This window comes from Oryctolagus cuniculus, chromosome 19, assembly GCF_051225735.1.
Source record: "Oryctolagus cuniculus isolate XC-2025 breed Fujian yellow rabbit chromosome 19, ASM5122573v1, whole genome shotgun sequence".
Taxonomy (NCBI): domain Eukaryota; kingdom Metazoa; phylum Chordata; class Mammalia; order Lagomorpha; family Leporidae; genus Oryctolagus; species Oryctolagus cuniculus.
In genome coordinates this window covers 51201517-51224143 of record NC_142885.1, presented here as the reverse complement: position 1 = coordinate 51224143, position 22627 = coordinate 51201517, and the positions used below count along the sequence as shown (strand labels likewise).

Here is a 22627-nt window from a genome sequence, read left to right as displayed (position 1 = left end):
GGAAACAATTAGACTGGTGGTATTATAGAGTGAGTGTCGTACTGCAGCCTGCAATCCTCTTTATGAGTTTTCTTAGCAAAATACCATGTTGACATATGTTGGGCCCACAAAGAAGAATCAGTTATGCTGTGACCTGAGCTCCAAGACTGTTGTGCTCACAGGAAACCCTCCTAAAGAAGGCACTGCCAAGGGGAGCCTGTCCTGGCACGGGTGGATTCTGAGATGCTGGTGTGGTACGGGTGAGGAGCTCACCCTTCTCTCTGCTGCAGAGGTGGTAAACCTGGACTCTTTCTTCAAAGCTGATTGAATGGCTGGGTCTGGACTGTGTCACTCGTGACATTTGTCCTCTTGTCACTTCTACAGGGCTGATGGTTTGCAAAGCCCTGATAAGTAAAGCACTCCTTTTAGAAGGAGTCGGGTGTGTTGATATCTTTCTTTCCCAGTCCAAGTTTCATACCAGGAGCGATCAATGGGCTAATAGACTGTGCCAGCTCTCCAGTGATGGTGCACCTTTTTGGGTGTTCAGGTTGTGGAGACACTGTGCTACATGTTTTTCATGCATGATCATCTCATTTAACACACAAGAGCGTGTCGTGAGTTTGTGCTAGTATTGTTATTCTATGTGACAGATGAGGAAACTGAAGCTTTGCAAGGTCAAGTCGTTTTTCCAAGGTCACTTAATGATGACAGTGAGTCCTCGTCTCAGAGCCAGGTCTGTGTGGCCCTGAACCCCAGGCTCTTGACAACTGTGAAACAAGACTGCTTAAGAGAAAATTTAATAAGGAAAGGAAGTGTCTTACTCCCAGTGTTACCCTTTATGCCACAAAGGCCAGTGAAAACACCAACAGGTGGGTTCCACTCATTTATTTAGTTGATTATCTCTTCCTTTTGTAGTTAATCAGTTTATTCAATTTTTCCATATATATTCAACATGCACAATGTGCTAGACACAGTGGGAGAGGCAGATCTATTGCAATGCCTCCTTGAAACTTCCTAGTGGAGATGAGTGGGAGGCATAAAATAAACAGGTAACCAGAAATACAAGGCAATTTCAGAGAGTGAGTGCTACTAACGCATACATCAATGCAGTAATTATTGACTTGGTTGTGCGTCTTAGGGTTGGGATGATTGAGAAAGGCTTTTTTTTCCTTTAAGTTTCATCTCAGTTGAAGCCCAAATGATGAGAAAGAGCAAGTCTTGGAAAGAGCTGAGGAAAGAACAAGTTCAGACGAATAAACTTGGTGTGTTCTAGGAATTTAAGATAAAGCCAGAGTGTCTGGACTAATCTTCGAAAGCTATATTTAAGGACAAGGCAAGGAGTCGCAGTCATACAGTCCATCTACCCATCCATCCGTTCATGCACTCATCCATCCACCCACCCATCTATCCGTTCATCATCCATCCATCCATTCACACATGTGTTCATCCACACATCTATCCACTCACCCATCCACCCACCCATCCAACCACTCATCCATCCATCTGCCTATCCCCACATCCCTCCATCTGCACATCCATCCAACAAATATTCATGCAAACCTATACACATCGCTAGCATAGCAATTACAGAGATCAATAAAGCATAGCTCCTGCCTCTCAAGAAATTCAATACTATTAAGAGAGACATAAATCAATATAAATGACATAAAACTGGGCTCATAATGTAATATTTAGGGCACTACAAGAACATGAGAGAATGATCAACTCTGTCAGGGGAGTTAGGGAAGGCTTCCCTGAGGAGGTGACATTTGTGGCATGGTTGGGAGGAGGAATCTTTCCAGGTAGAAAAGAGGAGGAGGAAATTAGTTTGTTCCCCAAACCCAGATAAACCATGGCTTGCACAGGGAGGTCTAGGGATGAGGGAGTGAGACAGGGTAGTGCTGGAAGGCAAGGATGGGAACCTTGCAGACCCGCACATTCTGGGTTCGAGATTATAAAAGAAATGCCAAAGGCTACGTTTGGCTCCCAGTTGTTCTTTGTTCAACCTGGACTTAGGGCTTGAAAAATTGAATCCATTTCCTAACTTAATTCAGAGAAATCTTTCAAAAAGCTGAATTTCTGGCTTATTTTAGGAAAGCCAGAAGGTTTGGTGACATGGCGCCATGTCTTACAAGGTCCGAGTGAGCTGACGTCAAGTCAAGGCTGCTTTCTTTAACTGGGGCCTGTGATCCTCAGCTTGCCGCAGTCCCCACCCTCCCCAAGTGCACCTCTATATTGATACTAAGTGTCAGCTTCTTGTTGTCAACCCACTAACACTGTTGTTTTGCTACAGTAAAGAGGAAAGTGAAGTATTTCCTTTACTTATGTCTGCATCAAAAAGCCAAGGGAAAGGGGTTAAGCCACTGCTTGTGACGCTGCTCCACCATCTTGGGCATATTGAGTTGAGTCCCAGCTGCTCCACTTCTGATCCAGCTCCCTTCTGATGCACCTGGGAAGGCAGCAGAAGTTGGCCCAAGTACTTGGGCCCCTGCCACCCACGAGGGAGACCCAAATGGTACTTCGGATTTCTAGTTTTTTTTTTTTTTTTTTTGAAAAGGTTAACTACTGTCTTTTTAAAAAAAATATTTATTTATTTAACAGGCAGAGTTACAGAGAGAGGTAGAGACAGAGAGAGAGGTCTTCCATCCACTGGTTCACTCCCCAGATGAACGCAACGGCCGGGGCTACGCCAATCCGAAGCCAGGAGCCAGGAGCTTCCTCCAGGTCTCCCATGTGGGTGCAGGGGCCCAAGGACTTGGGCCATCTTCTACTGCTTTCTCAGGCCATAGCAGAGAGCTGGATCGGAAGAGGAGCAGCCGGGACTAGAACCAGTGCCCATATGGGATGCCGGCCCTTCAGGCCAGCCAGGGCGTTAACCCGCTGAGCCACAGCGCCGGCCCCTGGGCTTCTAGTTTTGGCCTGACTCAGACCTGACTGCGACAGCCATTTGGGGAGTAAACTAGTTGGTGGAAGATCTCACTCTCTTTTTCTCTCTCTCATATCAGTCTGCCTTTCAAATAAATAAATATGTCTTTAAAAACAAGCAAAGGGAAGAAGACGGAAGCTAGACTGAGCAGTCTGTCTGATTCAAGAAGGAGGAGGAAGAAAACATATTTCTTTGTAGAGGTGGAGAATATGCCTTCATCTGTAACAGGCAAACAAAGTGTGTCCATGTGGGAAGGACACACAGACACATGCACCCTGGTTCATTCCTTCATTCGACCTGTTTGGCCCCCAAATGCATCAGTCTATGGCATGAAGGTGCAGGGTTTGGGGAATCTTGAATAATCAAAGCAGTGGAGTGGCCTATGTATATTTAAACCAGTGATTTAGTAAAACCACTCTCGTTAGAGTGGGAAAGGTTGTGGATGACGGGTTAGAGTGGGGAAGGTTGTAGGAGGTGCAGGTGCCAAGCCGGACATGGAAGAAGCAGGAAGATCAGGTAGAAAGGCTTGTTCCAGGCATCCTGGAGAGGGAAGATGTGGGTCTGAGTTAAGCCAAGACAGAGGCAAGAGGACGCAAAAGCAAGGGCAGGAGTGGAGATTCAGACAGGACATGAAATTGATGAATTGCCGACAACCATTTATCTCCCGTCCCTCGCTCTCATTGTACCCCAAAGAGGACCTCAGGTCTTCAAACCCAGCACTGACCGCAAACCTTCCCGTGGAGGGACGGGCACCTGCAGCCTCTCGAAACCTGCAATCTATCCTTGCCGTGAAACTGCTTTGTGGGTAGAAACCATCCCTGTGTGAAACAGATGTCAGCGGTGCTGGTGCAGAGAGACGAGGAGAGATAAAGAATTACAATGGAGTTGAAAACACCGTTTAAAGGAAAAAAAAAAAAAACAAAACATAGAAAAAAGAACAGCATCAGACAGCAAAGAGGCAAGACTGCTTTGAAGCTGCCTGTCTTTCCTGCCCCTGATGGGGAAAGCCTGTGAGGCTTCCTAATTCCTGGAAAGAGTGGAAGCAAAATCTGTCACAGGAACTCCCATCCATGCTCCTGCTCTGAGTAGGTCTTGGCTCTTTAATGAGATCAAAAGCCACCTGAGGGCAGGTACCTCGGCATAGGTCTCCTAGATTATTTTAACATTAACAGCCCCTTGCCTGCATTTGTAGTTTTGTAGCATCCATTTCCTGTCCATCCAGGATTGCCCTGGAAGGCTGGGCAGGTTGTGTACTGCGCAGATGCAGAAGGACGAGGACTGTGGTTCACGAAGATCCCAGTGGGGAACGGTGCTGCAAGATTGCTTTCCTGTTCAGCCTGCAAAACTACCTGGCAGCCCTCTGAGCCAAAACGCCAGCACCAGATGATTTAGCTTGCTGTCGCTGTGTGGTATAGTTTGAAATCAGGAAGTGCGTTCTCCAACGTTAGCCTAACTTCTTAAAGCCTGGGTTCAAATCCCAGCCCTTACACCCTACAGGTTGTGTGACCGCTTCCTGGCTGAGTGACATGGAGAAAGTCCTCGGAAACTCTCTGCACCTTAATTTTATCATCTGCAAAGTGGGAACTGTGATAGTTTATTCTACGTGAGGTTGTCATGAGGATTAAATGAGTTCACACAGGTAAAATGCTTAGAACAAAGCGTGTACATAGTAGATGTCTAATAAATGCCAGCTGTTACCATGGTAAGCACGTGGTGCAGTGTTTGGAATACAGTCATAACTCAGTAGATTAAGAGTGCTGTTTTGTGGGTTTCAGGTTTTAAAAAAATCATTTATTTATTTATTTGAAAGGATGGGGGAGGGAGGGAGGAAGAGAGAGAGAGAGAGAGAGAGACCGAGCTTCCATCCATTGGTTCACACCCCAAATGGCCACAACAGTCAGGGCTGGGCCAGGCTGAAGCCAGAAGCCAGGAACTCCAGCTGGGTCTCCTACCCAAGTACTTGGGCCATCTTTCACTGCCTTCCCGGGTGTGCTAGTAGAAGCTGTATCGAAGCAGAGCAGCCAGGACACGAGGTGGCACTCCAATATGGGATGCAGGCTTGATGAGCGGTGGCTTCACTTGCTAGATCACAGGGCTGTCTTGGGTTTTGGACACGGCATCATCTATGGAACTTGCCTCTTACTCTGTGGAAGGACCTGAAGAAAATCCCAGGGCCCTGTACATAGCAGGTGTTCAGTTAGCTGAGTGCCTGCCCTGTGTTATCAAAGTGTTGCTGATTGGCTATGGAGAGACTGGAATTGAAGATTGTCCATTCCAGCAGTTGAAGCAGGAGATGGTGAGGCTTTGCTTTGCAACTGGTATAAAAAGAAGTGTATTTTTAGCCTTACCTTTTTATAATTTTTTACTTTTATACCTTATACTCTATTTTTATACAGAGCATAAAAATAAAAATATGCTTTCTCATTACATCCCTGGCATATGTTCTGGCATTTCTGTTCCTCTTCCTCTCATCTGGTGCCTAATTCAGGGGGGAATGTCATCCTGGATGCCACCACAGAGGCTGTCTGGGTACAGGCGCCTCCGCACACGCTGCTGGCTGGGAATCCAGACCTCAGGAGGTCGAGGACTGAGCCTCTCTCGTTCGCTGCTGAGCCCAGCTCCTAGAGTGCTGCTGGGACACGGTAGACACACACACGATGCCTGCTTAACACCACTGCTCCTGAGCCGCGTCCCTGAGTGGGAGACAGCCTCTGTTCTTCAGGGCAGTGTTGTCTTCCAGCAGGTGCACGGTTGCTGTACACACACTCCTGTGCCCCTCCTCCTGAGCCCCCAGAATAACTTGCAGCGTATTCAGGAAGATGTAGCTGACACCCAAGATGACCAGGAAAGAAGCACTCCTCCTTGGGCGTTCCCTGTATTCCTTTTCTCCGGTTCTGTCCACCTGCTCTGAGTAGAGCAGGTATTTCCTTTTTTTTTTTTCTCCACTCATTTAAACGGTGTCTTTGCTGTAATCATGATATCATTCCAGTTCGATACCAGTATCGATCGTCTCATTGATCCTCTTTTTAGTTATTTCTAATTGGTTACAAATGTTAATCATGGTCTCTGCCTAACAGATCGTATCTGTTATCAATATCTGCATTCCAATTGCCACTGTCGCATAGGTTTAACCACTGTCACGTCTCTGAGGGCAGCCCTGCTTGTCTTGGGTGTCACGGAACCAAGCCTGCCTCTTTCAAAGTCCTTCTTCTCACATAGGTAAAACTGCTCCTTCTTCTCACATAGGTAACACTGCCAGGGCTCTCGGGAGCTCTGAGCCTAGCCTTTCTCTCTCGTTCATCTGAACTTCACAATGGATGATGATACATGGGCTCTTCCTCCTGCCTCTACCAGAAGGAAATAAACCCCCCCCCCCGGCTTTGACCACTGCAGCCACCTGTGTACCCTCTTTTTTTTTTTTTTTTAAAGATTTTTATTGTTTATTTGAAAGTTTACTATTTATCTGAAAGGGTAAAGCCGCCACCTGCAGTGCCAACATCCCATATGGGCGACGGTTCGAGTCCTGGCTGCTCTACTTCCAAACCAGCTCCCTGCTATGGCCTGGGAAAGCAGTGGAAGATGGCCCAAGTCTTTGGGCTCCTGCACCCTCATGGGAGACCCAGAAGAAGCTCCAAGAGGCTCCTGACTTTGGATCAGCTCAGCTCCAGCCGTTGTGGCCAGTTGTGGTGTGAACAGTGGATGGAGGACCTCTCTCTCTCTCTCTCTCTCTGCCCCTCCTTCTCTCTCTGTGTAACTCTGACTTTCAAATAAATAAATATTAAAAAAAAGTGGAGCAGCTGGAGCTCGAACCAGCTCCCATGTGGGATGCTGACATCACAGGTAGCAGCTACACCAGAAAAGCAGCACTCGTGTACCTGCTACACCACAACACTGGCCCCTCTTTTAAGTCATATAGAAAGCAGGTGGAAAAGTGGCTGATTTGGGTGTTGCAAGCACTTGTAGCCAGGGAAAGTGGGGGTAAATGAAGGTACATGGGAAGGTGATCATGGCTCAGAGGCGATTTACAGAGAACAGGCACCGAGGTGCTAATGCCACTCAGCACATTGGCAGATGGCCAGAACTCTGTTTATTAAAGCAACTCACTGAACGTGGCAGTGACAGGTACCAGTTACTACGTCAGGTGCTCCGTATGAATAATCTAGTTTAATTTTCCTGATAGTCCACCCATGCATTCGTTGAACAGTTTCTGTTCCATCCTAAGGCACTGGGCTAGGTGTGAGGATACTCAGATGAGCAGAAGGAAACACATGTCCTGCCTCATGTCGCTTACAGTCTGGTGGAGCAACCGGACACTGATGAAATGTCCACACGCACCATGAGGACGGGTGCCGGGAAAGGCCACAGCCCTGGGGCTGGTGAGCTTAGAGTAGGTGCCATCGTGCAGGCTGGCTGTGAGTGGGGGCTGAGATGTGGAGGGTGGAGAGGGTTCTGTGGTTGAGCAGGAAAGGGGTAGAATTCCGTAGAAACGGAAGTCACCAGGGAACAAGAGAGACAGTGGTGAGCGGCGGGGACCGAGAATCTCTGAGGCAGAAGTGGGTGTTTCCTTGGCTTGTGGGTAGGGGCGCTGAGTCTAACGACATGAAGAGATTCCCTGAAGGTGACACGGGAGGTGACACTGCCAGGACTTCGACTCCCTCCTGGGAGTTTCACTGTACGTGTCTTCTGGGCTGGCATAAAATACCACGCACCCGGTGGCTTCCATGGCAGAACCTTATTTTCCCACCGTTCCAAAGGCTGGGTGTCCAGGGTTAAGATGACCAGCAGGATTGGCCTCTTCTGAGGTTTCTCTCCGTGGCCTCAGGTGGCTGCCCTCTCGCCACGTCCCTGGGGCTGCCCACGGATCCGTGGTGTCCATGTCTCAACTCCTTTTCTTCCGAGGGCTCCGGCCTCCTGGCTTAGCACCTGCCTGGAAGTTCTCACTTTATCTTTCTTATTTATTTATTTGACAGGTAGAGTTATAGACAGTAAGAGAGAGAGAGACAGAAAGGTCTTCCTTCCATTGGTTCACCCCCTAAATGGCCACTATGGTTGGAACTGCGCCAGTCCGAAGCCAGGAGCCAAGTGCTTCCTCCTGGTCTCCCATGCGGGTGCAGGGGCCCAAGCACTTGGGCCATCCTCCACTGCCCTCCCGGGCCACAGCAGAGAGCTGGACTGGAAGAGGAGCAGCCAGGACTAGAACCCAGTGCCCATATGGGATGCCAGCGCTGCAGGCAGAGAATTAATCAAGTGAGCCACGGCGCTGGACGCCTCACTTGATCTTAATGACCTCTTCAAAGGCCTACCTCACCACTCAAGGGAATTTCAAAAAGTTTGTGGAAAATGGAATGAAAATATATGTTTATTTTGGTGCAATACTTTTTGAAATGCATACATGGTTTCTTTAAAAAAAAAAGATTTTATTTATTTACTGGAAAGGCAGAGTACAGAGAGTGGGGAACTAGAGAGAGAGATTTTCCACTTCCTGGTTCACTCCCCACATGGCTGCATGAGCCAGGGCTAAGCTAGGCAGAAGCCAGGGTCCTAGAACCCTATCTGAGTCTCCCACACAGGTAGCAGCAACCCAACTACCTGGGCCGTCATCTGCTGCTTTCTCAGCTGCATTAGCAGGAAGCTGGATGGGAAGCAAGAGCAGCTGGGACTAAACCAGCGCTCTGACGTGCGATGCCAGCATCAAAAGCAGCAGTTTCACCCTCCCTCTGTGCCTCAATGCTGGCTCCTGGTTTTTGCGTAATATTGATTTTCTGTGAATATTCCGAAGACCCCTGGGCCAGCCTGGACTCCTGGGATTTTGGACTTCAGCATATGAACTATATATCCATGGACAGAGGAAGAGGATGGTGTGTGGCCAAAGCAAGGCTGGATGGTTGTGTGTGTGGCCTGCCAGGGTGAGTGAATGCATGCAGGCTGACACCAGGGGCAAGGAGGGCCAGGTCAGAGCCAAGGGAAAACTGGGCTGAGGTCCAGCTCCGGGAACACTGGGCCTGGCGGGGACCCTCCTGGTGAATTTGCCTCAGTCCCGTCATGCTCATAGGCACACAGCAGCCACATCCTCATGCATCCTTCCAAAGCTGCCGTCTGGCTCAGGTGCCCTGGGACCCGCCCTGCGCAGCAGAACCTTCTGTCTATATGGAAACGTAGATTCTGCCTGTGCCGTCACCACGGTGGCCACTGGTCGTGGATGGCTCCTGAGCACTTGACTTGCGTTGAGTGTGACCGGGAGCTTTGATTAATTTTGCTTTTGAACGGAAATTGAAATTCTTTTAAAAAGACATGCGTATGTAGTTGTGAGCACGTAGGAGCGAACAGGCGAGGAGGGCAGCCTTGTTAAAGAGTAAGTGGCACATCGCCCAGGAGGGATCTGGCGTCTCACCCCAGGGTTGGAAGTTGGACTTGTTGCACAGAGCTGGTGGCCGGCAGCTGCTTGACACAGGGACTGAGCTGAGAAATGGAAGGGAACTGGGTCTGGTGGGTGTGACCCCCAGGTGCCCATTCTCAGCGAAGGGCAGGGCGTCCACACGCTCCATCAGTCAGCAGGGAGCCCCTGAGGGTCCGTTCTGTGCCTCTGCTGCAGCTTCCCGGCCGCACCCCACCGGCGTGGTAATCACAACCCGACTCCAGCACTCGCGGAGTGGTTGCCCTGTGCCAGCTGTACGCGCTGCATATTCATATCCCAGTATTAACATCCTGGCATTAATATACTAATTACATACTCACATATAATCACATTAACATTCTAATATTAATTTACTCCTCATGACCAGCCTGTGAGATCGCTGGTACCTGTCTCGTTTCACAACAGAGGAGAGGCAGTTTGGAGAGGTTGAGGGGCTGCCCAGGGATGCAGGTGCACATCTGTGCCTCTCTTCCTCCCTTCCCATGCTGATGTCCTCATCTACAAAGCAAAGATGCTGAGACAGGGGCTGTCGGGGGATGATCAGGTTTAGATGAGATCCCAAGGATGGAGCCTCTGTAATGAGGGTTATTGCCCTTGGAAATAAAGGAAGAGGGGCCAGCACTGTGGCTCAGTGGGTTAACGCCCTGGCCTAAAGCTCCGGCATCCCATATGGATGCTGGTTCCAGTCCTGGCTGCTCCATTTCTGATCCAGCTCTTTGCTATGGCCTGGGAAAGCACTAGAAGATGGCCCAAGTCCTTGGGCCCCTGTACCCACGTGGGAGACTCCGAGGAAGCTCCTGACTCCTGGTTTCGGATCAGCGCAGCTCCGGCCATTACAGCCAATTGGAGAGTGAACCATCGGATAGAAGACCTCTCTCTCTCTCTCTCTCTCTCTCTCTCTCTCTCTCTGCCTCTCCTTCTCTCTCTGTGTAACTCTGACTTTCAAATAAATAAATAAATCTTTAAAAAAAAGAAAAGAAGGAAGAGACATGAGCCCATAGGAGAACATAACCAGGAATGTGGCTCCCACTAAGACCCTGACCACTGTGGTCCACCTGGGTGGCATCCAGCCAGCCTCCAGACCATGAAAAGCCAATATATTTTATTTTTGTGATCTTCTGTGACAGCAGCCCCAGCTGAGTCAGGAACTTGGTAGAGGCAGGATTTGAACCTGGCTCAGTCTGAGCCCAGAGTTCTTGCTCATGATTGCAGTGCCCTTCTGGAAGGTTCTCAGTGGAGACAGGACATCAGTTGGGACATTGCCCGGTAGTTCCGTGAAGAGCAGAAAGGATGAACCCATCTTGTTGCCTTCTGGCAACGCTGCTGCTTACGAGAACTGCTCATGAGAGGAGGATGGGACAAAGCTTCCAGGAGCATCTGCCAGGGATTTTTGACTCAAGCAAAAAGCCCAGGAGGAAGCCAGTGGTGAAAATGCTGAACCAGAAGGAGAAAGGAATCCAGACGTAGTGAGCGACCCAGATCTGTTCAGCTGCTGGGTCTTGAAATGTGTGTTTGGAATGAGGGAGACACCAAGGTGCCCAGGAGACAGGATGCCACATTGCTGGTCTCATGCACCTGCTCATGAAGCCCTTCCTGTGCACTTGGCCCCTGGCAGTTGCAATTTTCATGTCGCAGCAGCAGCGCGCCCTGGGAGCGAGTGGCCCGATAAGGCTGCTCCTGCTCTGGCTGAGGTCATGCAAGGCCCAGAGTCATCATAGAAAACTTCAGGTCTGTAGGAGAAACCTGTGTTGGGGGGAGCTGCAGCAGATATTGATTTCAAGGGCTGTTTGCTTTCTGCTGCACCACTTCAGCAGCCTGGGAAACAGCCCAGGCAGGTGGAAATATCTCCGGAATCTCCTCCCAGGGGTTGAAGCCAAAGGAAGTAAAGCCAGCGAAGGCCCTCGGGGGGTCCAGAGTAGACTTTGTCCTCCCAAGCCTCTGGAAACCCTTGAATGTCAGATTATGTCTGCATTTACCGGATACAAGGGTGCTTCAAAAAGTTCCTGGAAAAGTGCAATTAGTAGAAATTAGTAGAGGAGTTCATTTTGGCACACAAAACATTTTGAGATCCAGGCATAGTATTTTCATCATATGTGTTTGCATGAACTTTTTGAAGGCCTCTGAAATGCATGGATTTTAATGTTTGCACCAAAATGAGCATTTTTTTTTAAGATTTGTTTATTTGAAAGGCAGAGAGTGATAGAGAAGATAAACACACATAGACACACACACACACACACACAGAATTCTTCCATCTACTGATTCACTCCCCAGATGGCCACAACAGCCACATTTGGGCCATGCTGAAGCCAGGAGCCAGTAACTCCATGGAGAGCTGTGAAGGGTGCAGTCCGGAGATCGGAAGAGATTCTATCTGGACCTTAAAGGCAAGGTGGAGGCGAGGCAAGAGATGTGGCAGTAAAGGGCTCCTATATCAGCCATGGCAGGTGAACAAATTCTCAATTCTCTATTGGGCTGAAGGCTGTGGGGAGCCACTGGACATTTTTTTAAAAAGGTGTATTTATTTATTTGAAAGTCGGAGTTACACAGAGAGAAGAGGGAGAGAGAGAGAGAGAGAAAGAGAGAGAGACAGATAGACAGATAGACAGACGTGTCTTCCATTTGCTGGTTCATTCATTCCCCAAATGCTCTCAACAGCCGGGGCTGAGCCAGGCTGAAGCTGGGAACCAGGAGCTTCATCTAGGTCTCTTCCATGTGGGTGCAGGGGTCCAAGGACTTGGGCCATTTCCCCCTGCTTTTCTCAGGTGCATTAGCAGGGAGCTGGATCGGGAGTGGAGCAGCCTGATCTTGAACAGGTGCCCATGTGGGATGCCGGCATCACAAGCCCAGCGCCGGTCCCAACCACTTTTAAGATTTTGAAATAAGGGAATGACATGTTCTGATTTGACTTTTTAGGAAGTTTACTCAAGCTGTGGGGTTGGAGAATGGGTGAGAAGGCGGCAAGGGAGGGTGTGTAGTAGTCAGGACCCTGCTATCGGGAGTGGCCTGGACTGCATTAGGGAGGCAGAAGCAAGGATGGAGAGAGTGATGAGGTCAAGAAATGAGGAGGCAGATATGGAAGAGAACACAGCGTCCACGCCAACTTCCGGCTTTAACAACTGGGTGGACGGTGGTCCCTGTGCGTGATGCAGGAGCACAGAAAGATGAGCAGGTGTACAGGGAGGAGGATGGATTCCGTTTGGGCCGTGTTAGGACATCTCTGGGAAGTGCCCGCAGGCAGCCAGACCCAGAGGACTGAGGCTCCGCACATCTGGACGGGGGCAGCCTGCAGAGCTGCAGGAGAAAGGGAGGAGACTCAGGGCATAGTGGACCCTCCCGTGGGACGGGCACCTCCCTCGGTGCCTTCTCTTTCGCTGTGTACAGTTCAGCCCCACAGGGCAGATGAGGAAGCGGAGGTACGAAGAGGCTGAGGATCACACGCAGCCGGGACACGCACCACACCCTGTGCGTGCTCCTGTGTGTCTGTGTCTGTTTTCCCCAGCAGGAAATGCTGTCATCACTCCGCCCGGTGCCAGCCAGTGTTTGGAAATATCACCGTTGCTTTTGCCAACTTGGCACGTCTCACTGGCTGCATTCTACCGGACATCTCCTCGTGACTGCCCTAGAATAGAGATGGCTCCCGGATCCCAGGGCCTGGGCCTCAGATGACTGCTAGCTCCACAGATAGGGAGACGGAGGGAGGGAGCTGTCACCGTAGTGTAGTGGGGAGTGCTAGGTTTAGAAGGTGCTGTTCTGTGCCCTGCCATCTGGGCAGCTGCCGTGGCCATGAATGTGGATCTTGGTGTAATCGCATTTCTGATCAGCACGGGAGTTTTGACCTGCTCCGTGTCCGACCTGGGCCGGTTCACCCCTCCTTAGGCAACCTGGTGGTCCCCCGCTCCGGGGAGGTCACCATATTGATGCCGAACTTAGTGCGGACACCCGATCGGCATAGCGCACAACAGCCCAGAACTCCTGGACTCAAGCGATCCTCCGGCCTCAGCCTCCCGAGTAGCTGGGACTACAGGCACGCGTCACCGCGCCGGCTGGTGTAATCGCATTTCTACCAAAGAGGAGGAGATCAAAAAATACCTCTGTACGGTGCCGAGCCTGTGTGGACTTGCCCCGGTGTCAGTTGAGGTAAGAGTAGCCTTGTGCGAGACCCGCTTTTGATCCTAGCAGCCGTCTCCTTTGCTAGCAAAACAGCTCAGGAATGAAAGAGGAGAAATGGCTGAAAGGGAAAACGTGAGAAGGGAAGAAATAAAACTGCCAAGGCTGGTGGCACAGCCATGGTTTTTTTTTTTTTTTTTAAGATCTATTTATTTATTTGAAAGTTCGAGTTACACAGAGAGAAGGAGAGGCAGAGAGAGAGAGAGAGAGAGAGAGAGAGAGAGGGGTCTTCCATCCGCTGGTTCACTCCCCAATTGGCCACAACGGCCAGAGCTGCACTGATCCGAAGCCAGGAGCCGGGAGCTTCTTCTGGGTCTCCCACACAGGTGCAGGGGCCCAAGGACTTAGACCATCTTCTACTGCTTTCCTAGGCCACAGCAGAGAGCTGGATTGGAAGTGGAGCAGCCGGGTCTCGAACCAGCTCCATATGGGATGCCAGCACTGCAGGCAGCAGCTTTACCTGCTATGCCACAGGAGACCTGGAAGAAGCTCCTGGCTCCTGGCTTCGGATCAGCTCAGCTCTGGCCATTGCGTTCATTTGGGGAGTGAACCAGCGGAGTGGAAGACCTCTCTCTCTCTTTCTTTCTGGCTCTACCTCTCTCTGTAATTCTTTCAAATAAATAAAATAATTCTTAAAAAAAAAAATCAGAGCAGGTCATTGCTTAGGCCCGAGAGATTCAGTGGGGGTTGGAGAGGGAGTGATTCTGTCCTTCTGAAATCAGGCCTCGGGGCTGGAACGCAGTCTCCCCAGAGGGCCTGGGCCATCTTCCTGTCCCTTTTCTGCTCTGCCTGGGGTCTTGGTTTCTCCAGTTCTGTGTACTTGCTCCTCTTAGCCCAGAGGGAGGGCCTTCAGCCACTTAGCTAAGTCCCAGTGAAAAGCCTCCCAGTGGAAAGAGTTCTCCATCACCAGCGTCAAGGTCACTGTTGACCCACGTGTACTGGACGTGTCTCTTGAGTTGGGTGCCTCACCCAAGTCCAGGCATGCTCATCCAATTCAGGCACAGCCTGTTGCTTTGCTGAGTAGGTGGCTCTGGAAGTGGGGGTAGCATGTGGTTGGATCATAGCTGAGTTGCCCAGTTGCACACTGCTGGTGCCTCTTGTCATGGCAGAGGGCTGGGCTCAAAGCCGAGTTACCCATCTGGTTAAAGGTCACCACCATTGGTCGGCGCCGTGGCTCACTAAGCTAATCCTCCACCTGCGGCACCATCTCCCTGGGTTCTAGTCCTGGTTGGGGTGTCAGATTCTGTCCCGGTTGCTCCTCTTCCAGTCCAGCTCTCTGCTGTGGCCTGGGAAGGCAGTGGAGGATGGCCCAAGTCCTTGGGCCCTGCATCCAATTGGGAGACCAGGAGGAAGCACCTGGCTCCTGGCTTCTTATTGGTGCAGCGTGCTGGCCGTAGTGGCCATTTGGGGGGTGAACTAAAGGAAGGAAGACCTTTCTCTCTCTCTCTCTCACTATCTAACTCTGCCTGTCCAAAAAAAAAAAAAAAAAAAAAAAGTCACCACCATCGTCACCATCGTTAGGAGGAGCACAGTGCATTAAGTGAGAAAGGCCAGAATCCCAGGACGATGCAAAACCTATCCTCTGCTCTTCTAGTCTATGATGTCCCGGATGTGCAAACATCTCTGGGCTTGGGTGAACAAGGCTCTCAATAGGCACCACCACCCACTGGCCTCAGGCTGCTGTGCCATGAATGGGGAGGAGAACAATGCCCAGTTCCCAGGAGAGTGAGGCTGAAGTGAGATCAAGGTGCTTACCCCAACTCCTGGCATAAAGGAAGCATTTGGAAGCAAGTTCATCTCCATTCAGTGACCGATCAGTGAAGAATAAATTGGAGGAGCAAGTCTACTCAAGGCATGTGGGTGGGAAAGCTTGCATTCATTGAGGTTTTAGTTTGCAGTTAGAAATGCCTGGCAGACCAAAGTTTCCAAGTCAATACCTAGAGAGAAGAGAGATGGTATTAGCTGGTGACAATTATTTTTGTTTTTCCTGTCCACTCATTCTCATTGGTCACTTTACTTATTAATCTGTCTGTTGTCATCTATCAGTCATCTATGTACACATGGCCTTTTCAAATCAGTTAATATTTATTTAATTTTCTTTTAAATGATGATTTTTTTTTTTTTTTGACAGGCAGAGTGGACAGTGAGAGAGAGAGACAGAGAGAAAGGTCTTCCTTTTGCTGTTGGTTCACCCTCCAATGGCCGCCACGGCTGGTGCACTGTGGCTGGCGCACCGCGCTGATCCAAAGCCAGAAACCAGGTACTTACCCTGGTCTCCCATGGGGTGCAGGGCCCAAGCACTTGGGCCATCCTCCACTGCACTCCCTGGCCATAGCAGAGAGCTGGCCTTGAAGAGGGGCAACCGGGACAGAATCCGGTGCCCCGACTGGGACTAGAACCCGGTGTGCCGGCGCCGCAAGGCGGAGGATTAGCCTAGTGAGCCATGGTGCCGGCCAATGATGGGTTTTTAAGATTAACTAACAAGCTGCTAACCCTTTGATTTTCAAAAAAGTTATTTTTATTTTCATTTTATTTGAAAGGCAGAAAGACACAGAAAGAGAGATTATGCATCTGCTGGTTCATTCCTCAAAGGCCTGTGGCAGCCAGGGATGGGTCTAGCCAAAACCAGGAGCCTGGAACTCAATCTGTGGCTGCCATGTGGGCGGCAGGGACCCAAATACTTGAGCCGTCGTCATCTGCTGCCTCCCAGGGTGCCCATCAGCTGGAAGCTGTATCAGAAGCAGAGGAGTGGGGACTCGAATCAGGCCCTGTGATATGGGATGTGTGTGTCCAAGCGCGCGACCCCACTACACCGAATGCCTGCTACAGTAAATAATCGTCGAATGTCTGTTGTGATCCAGGTACTGTGATAAGCACTGGGGATAGGATGATGAAGAAAGCCAAACACCTTGACGTCACAGGAAGTCTGGGGGCGTGGGTCTGCAAAACGTGATGGAAGCAAGCCCACTGCGCACAGTGACAGTATAATGAGCTTCCATGTACCTCATCTCATTCTTTCCTTCCCAAACCTCCGACGAGTGGAAGGCTCTCACCATCTCCATTTGGAAGACTCAGAACCCAAGACTTGGAGGAGTGTGAGGATGTGCTGTGTGCCTGGTGCATTGCAGGTGTTCATGACTGTTTCCCAATGGGAATGGAAACTCGGCAAGGCTAAGCCACACGGCCAGGGGTGCACAGCAGGTGAACTATGAGATCAGACCCCAGCTGGGCCCTGTTGACGGGCTCTTCTCAATGTCCCAGCAGATTTGTTCATGCCCAGCGTGTGGCATCACCGGCCCTGCACTTAGTACATGGGCAGACAGAGTCACGGCTTTTCATGGTGGAGATCAGAGATCCAAAGCTGAAGTCTTAAACCTTCCCATTTCACGGGAGAGAGAGTAGAGGCCCGGGGAGATGAAGGGTCTTGACCTATGGGCGTCACCTGTCAGGTGTGGAAAGCAACTACACTAGATCTTCAGGTTTGGAGCCCCGCTCTTACTGATACCCCAGACTTTGCTGTGTGGCTTTGTTATATTTATCATAGTTCAGGTCAACATAATTGAAATTATATTATATAGATATGCATACATATGTGTGTCTATACAAGTAAGGGGGTTTCAAAAAGTTCATGGAGAAGTGGAATTAAAAGGTACTTACCTTGGTGCAAAAGTTTTTGAAGTTCATGACTGCTTTTTTCATCATCCCATGAGCTTTGTGAAGATCCCTGGTACAGCACACCCACACAGACATGTACACACATGTGCACACACACGGGCATATGCACTCACACACATGCACACACATATACCCAGACATATACATACATGTACACACATGTGCACATACATAACACACATGCACACACCACCCACACATGTACACACACACACAGACACTCACATGTACCCACACAGTTTTGTGTCCCTTGATGGGGATGCATGCTGAGAAGGGCGTGACTGGGTGGCTTCGTCATCTGTGAGGTCCTAGAGTGTACTTCCACAGCCTAGATGGTGTAGGCCAGTCATACTGCACGGCCTCCTGATACAATCGGAAGGTGCAGTGAACAGGAGGTGTATGATACAGCATACTGTTTTATAGTCAACATTTTTTATAAGCATAAGGAGTACACCCTAACAAAAAGTATGGTAATTAACAGTGTCATAGTCCTTTACTATAATTATCCAGTATCACGCCCCAGACGTAATTGTATGCGCCACACTTTTCTACCATTGGTGCGCTGCAGGTGTGCTGACGCCAGCAACACCACGGACGTGTGAGTGCCACATTGTGCTTGGACGTGATGACAGCCAGGATGTCACCAGGCACTAGGAATCTTCCTCTCCATTGTCATCGTGCCGGATCACCGTCATTATATGTGATCACATTGGTTCCTGGCACGTGACTGTATATTCACGCATGTGTATTCTTCTAGTGTGATTTACTGACTTGTATTTTTGCATTGATGCAGTCCTGTATTGGCTTGAAAAAGGAGTGTATCTCACGGAGAAATCCTTTATCTAGAGTTGGGGTAGCAGGCTCTGCCAGACACCCCCTCCGTCTCCTCTCTCTCTCTTTCTTTCTCATTTGGTGAACAGACAGCAGACACAAAGACAGACTCCTTGGTGCCAGGAAGTCAGGGTAAGCGCTCCTACCAGGTGTGGGCAGGCCAGCAGCTGAGAAGCCGGCTCCAGGCACGCACTGAACATTTTGCAGACCAGCTGCAGACCAGCTGGAGCAGGGCCTGCCGGTCTTGCGAGTGAGCTTCCTATGGTAACGCTGGATCTGTAGCTGTACATTGGTCTCCTCGTTTCTTTTATTATAAAAGTTCTTCTCCAGGGACACCTGCATCCTGCCATTCTCAGTGGACAGAGGGACAGGTGTAAATCAGAGATCAGATTAAGACCTCCCTAGAGCTTTTATTTATTTATTTATTTATTTATTTATTTATTTATTTTTACCTTTTTGACAGGCAGATATAGACAGTAAGAGAGAGAGAGAGACAGAGAGAAAGGTCTTCCTTCCATTGGTTCACCCCCCAAATGGCCACTATGGCCGGTGTGCTGCGCTGATCCGAAGCCAGGAGCCAGGTGCCTCCTCCTGGCCTCCCATGCGGGTGCAGGGCCCAAGCACTTGGGCCATCCTCCACTGCCCTCCCGGGCCACAGCAGAGAGCTAGACTGGAAGAGGAGCAACCGGGACAGAATCTGGCATCCCAACCGGGGCTAGAACCTGGGGTGCCAGCGCCACAGGCAGAGGATTAGCCAAGTGAGCCACTGCGCCGGCCCCTCCCTAGAGTTTTAAGACAAGTTTGAATCACTTTAATACATTAAAATTGGGAGATTTCGCCTTAAAATAGGGACTGGTGGCTTCTTTAAAGGAAATGAAAAGATGGAACAATGTTGCCTCCATACTCTCACCCAGCTGGGCCCCCACTGGCACCAAGGGGCTGCAGCCCCTTTGGAGAGGTGTCGGCTCTCCACTTGGCCACAGTCCCCAGCACTCCCTGCTGTTACTCCTGGCCCACTGCACCGCCTGAAGAGACCTCACTGGCTCCTTGCAGGCATTGGAGTTTGTGATCTCAGGTTCCAGTCTCTGTTGGGTCAGACCATGAAAAGCAGTGTGAATTGGAGGCCGGGATCAGAGGGGCCAGCTCTCCACAAGCAGGAGATCCCGCCCCAGAACAAAGGCAGGCCCGCTGGGTTCTTGGCACCTTAAGATTCGTTTCCTTTTCACTTGCACCTGGAGGCAGGTCTGTGTGTGTGTGTGTATGTGTGTGTACACGCGCGCGCGCGGGCGCAGCACATCACGGAGTTTTGATCTGTCTCATGTCTCTGTCCGGCGCTCAGCCTGTTGGCCATTGATCTCTGTAGCCATCAGCCCTGCTCTCAGCTTTACTGGGACAGTTCCTTGCTCTCTGCTGCCTGCTGGGCCAGGGGGACCCAGCAACTTCATTCTCACTTCAGAGCCCTCTGGGTGCCTGGTGATCTTGGCACCTTGCCTGGCTGTCCACCCCTCACAGTCGTTTTCCATTTGCAACGCCCTGATGTCTCTAGCCATCTCCTTGAGAGCCGCCTGACCAGCTGGTGGTACCACTCAAAGCTTTACCTTCATTGCCCCTCCTATTGAGAGGGCTTGAAAGGGAAACGTAGACTTTAGGTGGAGTTTTAAATAAGCACATATTTATCTGTTGTGGTTTGAAGTGCAAGGTAGATGACATATTTTTTTTCAGCAAGTAAACCAGATTCTAATTGATTCCACTTCCAAATAATGAAAGCCAAGTGTTGGTCACTAATTCTGCACCGGCTTCCCTTTGTATGCATGCTGAGGGCTGACGTATTTATAAGATGTTGCCAACACAAGCAGTGAGAAGACAGTAGCAGCAGGCGCAGGTGGAATCCTCCCTCCTCTTTCTGTTCTTCCCCCTTAGCCAACTGCTCTGCGCCCGCCTGTCCTGCACCTGCCTGTCCCTTCTTTTTCTACCAGAGATTTAGTGATCACCCCAAGGATTCTTGGCCCCATTTCTGAGTGCAAAATACAGACGAGAAAGTTTTGTTTGGTGGTTAACAAGAATTTCCAGTAAAGATGATGGCACAGAGCGTTCAAAGGTGAAGCAGCTCTCAGAAGTTTCTGGACTGGTGGCTACCTCCCATCCAGTGAATGGTTTTCTTTGCTTTTACTGGGGACATCCAGCGTCTAAAGTGCTTTCACCAGGAGGTGAATAAAAATCCCAGCTCTTCCGTCAGAGCCTCTGACAAAGTGAGAAGTAAAACATGTTCTTGTTTTACTCAAGCGACAATAGCCTTGACCATAATCCGAATAATAACTGACATTCTTTGGACCGGGCCCTGGGCTTTGCGCTTTACCCAATCATCTCATTTAATCCTGAAAACCATCCTAGGAGGTTGTTTCTTTCAGCACTCCCAGTTCAGAAGCGCAGAGTGGTTAGGTGACCTCTCTCAGGCCACACAGCAAGGAAGGGGTGATGCCTGCTTGAGGCTCAACCCATTCTCTTGGGTGTAATGCATTCTATTGTACTGATCCTATATTGATCCCTTTCTTGTGGGCCAAGTCTTTCATGATCCTTTCCTCTCTGCCTGTGAGAGGCTCAGTGGGGGCAGCCTATGAGTTTGCATGACAGTTACGATTTGACCCCATACAGTTTTATTGACAATGAGCTTGAATATTCAGGGCTTATGAGTTTTCAGGACCACGCTTTGTGCTTTATGTGAATTTTCATCTGGGGGCCTCCTGATTATGGTGGCTACAGAAGTCACTTATCCCCATCCTGCAGCTGGGATGGAACTTAGTGGGGTCAGACCTATGGAGCCTGTTTCTAGAAGCTCCCATCTGGCCCACCCTGGCCCTGTGCAGTATCCTGTGTGCTCCAGCTAGTGGGTGGCTCTTTGTGATGTCCTACCCACAGATCTTTGCACAGCCTCTTCTTTCTTTTGGGGGCATATTTCATCCTCTTATCCCCTTTGGGAAGCCGTACCTAGTTGGACCTAGTTGAAATGTTTGCCTGGGATGACTTCCTCACTGTCATGGGAAAAAATGGCTTTTTCTGGGGCTGGCACTGTGGTGTAGCAGGTAAAGCTGACCCATATGGACATCAGTTCAAGTCTTGGCTGCTCCACTTCTTTTTTTTTATTTTTTATTTTTTGACAGGCACAGTGGACAGTGAGAGAGAGACAGAGAGAAAGGTCTTCCTTTGCCGTTGGTTCACCCTCCAATGGCCGCAGCAGCCGGTGCGCTGTGGCCAGCGCACTGTGCTGATCTGATGGCAGGAGCCAGGTACTTATCCTGGTCTCCCATGGGGTGCAGGGCCCAAGCACTTGGGCCATCTTCCACTGCACTCCCGGGCCACAGCAGAGAGCTGGCCTGGAAGAGGGGCAACCGGGACAGAATCCGGTGCCCTGACCGGGACTAGAACCCGGTGTGCCGGTGCCGCAAGGCGGAGGATTAACCTAGTGAGCCGCGGCGCCAGCCGGCTGCTCCACTTCTGATTTAGCTCTCTCTAATGCACCTGGGAAAGCAGCAGAAAATTGCCCAAGTGCTTGGGCCCCTGCACCCACGTGGGAGACTTGGAAGAAGCTCCTGGCTCCTGGCTTCAGATTCTCCAGCTCCGGCTGTTGACGCCATTTGGGGAGTGAACCAGCAGATACAAGACCTCTCTCTCTCTCTCTCTCTCTCTCTCTCTCTCTCTGTAACTCTGCCATTCAGATAAAATAAATAAGTCTTTTAAAAGAAGAGTGGTTTTTGCTTCCTCCCAAGGCTCTTCCCTCATGCAGTTGTAAGATCTTGGAAGCAGAGATTATAAGATATGTACAGGGGTACTTCCAAGAGTTCGTGGGAAATAAAATTAAAAGGCAAGTTTATTGTGGTGCTAAGATTTTTTTAAAGATTTATTTATTTACTTGAAATTCAGAGTTACACAGATAGAGAGAGGTAGACACAGAGAGAGAGGTACTCCATCCGCTGGCCACAACATCTGGAGCTGCGCAGATCCTAAAGCAGGAGCCAGGAGCTTCTTCAGGGTCTCCCATGCGGATGCAGGGGCCCAAGGTCCTGAGCCAGCCTCCACTACCTTCCCAGGCCACAGCAGAGAGCTGGATAGGAAGTGCAGCAGCCAGACCTCGAACTGGTGCCTGCGTGGGATGCCGGGACTGTATGTGGCGGCTTCACCTGCCATGCCACAGCGCTGGCCTCGGTGCTAAGATTTTTGAAACTCAAGCGTAGTTCCTTGGTAAGACGCATTTCCATGAACGTTTTCTGAAGGCCCCCTAGTATCTCACTGAAATCGGAAGTTGAGGTTTATCGCTGCCTTCCTGGTAGTTACTGCAACGACTGGCACCTAACAGTGCTTGGTAAGTGCGTGTGTGTGTGTGTGTGTGTGTGTGTGTAGGGGAGTGAGGCGCTCTGTTGCTTGTGCCCAGTTCACTTTCACTGATGGTTTCTCACCCTCTCTGGGCTCTCTCTCACCTCTTAGTGTCTTCTGGCTTCCAGCAGCATGCCATGGAGGACAGAAGGACATTTCTAGTCCAGGAATTGCTGAACTTTTCCAAAGGGACAGACTGTAAGTTGGTTTTCTTTTGAGGCTTTGTGGGCCAATGGATCGCTGTAAAAAAAAAAAATCTATTG

General features: G+C 50.1%; 1 protein-coding gene and 1 non-coding gene across 2 annotated transcripts in view; one reads left to right on the top strand and one right to left on the bottom strand.

The window, feature by feature from the left end:
- HS3ST4 (heparan sulfate-glucosamine 3-sulfotransferase 4) overlaps positions 1-22627 on the top strand; it is a 424128-nt gene that overhangs the window by 57759 nt on the left and 343742 nt on the right. The window lies entirely within an intron of this gene.
- LOC149120592 (signal recognition particle RNA) lies at positions 13061-13367 on the bottom strand. The gene has a single exon (XR_016226394.1).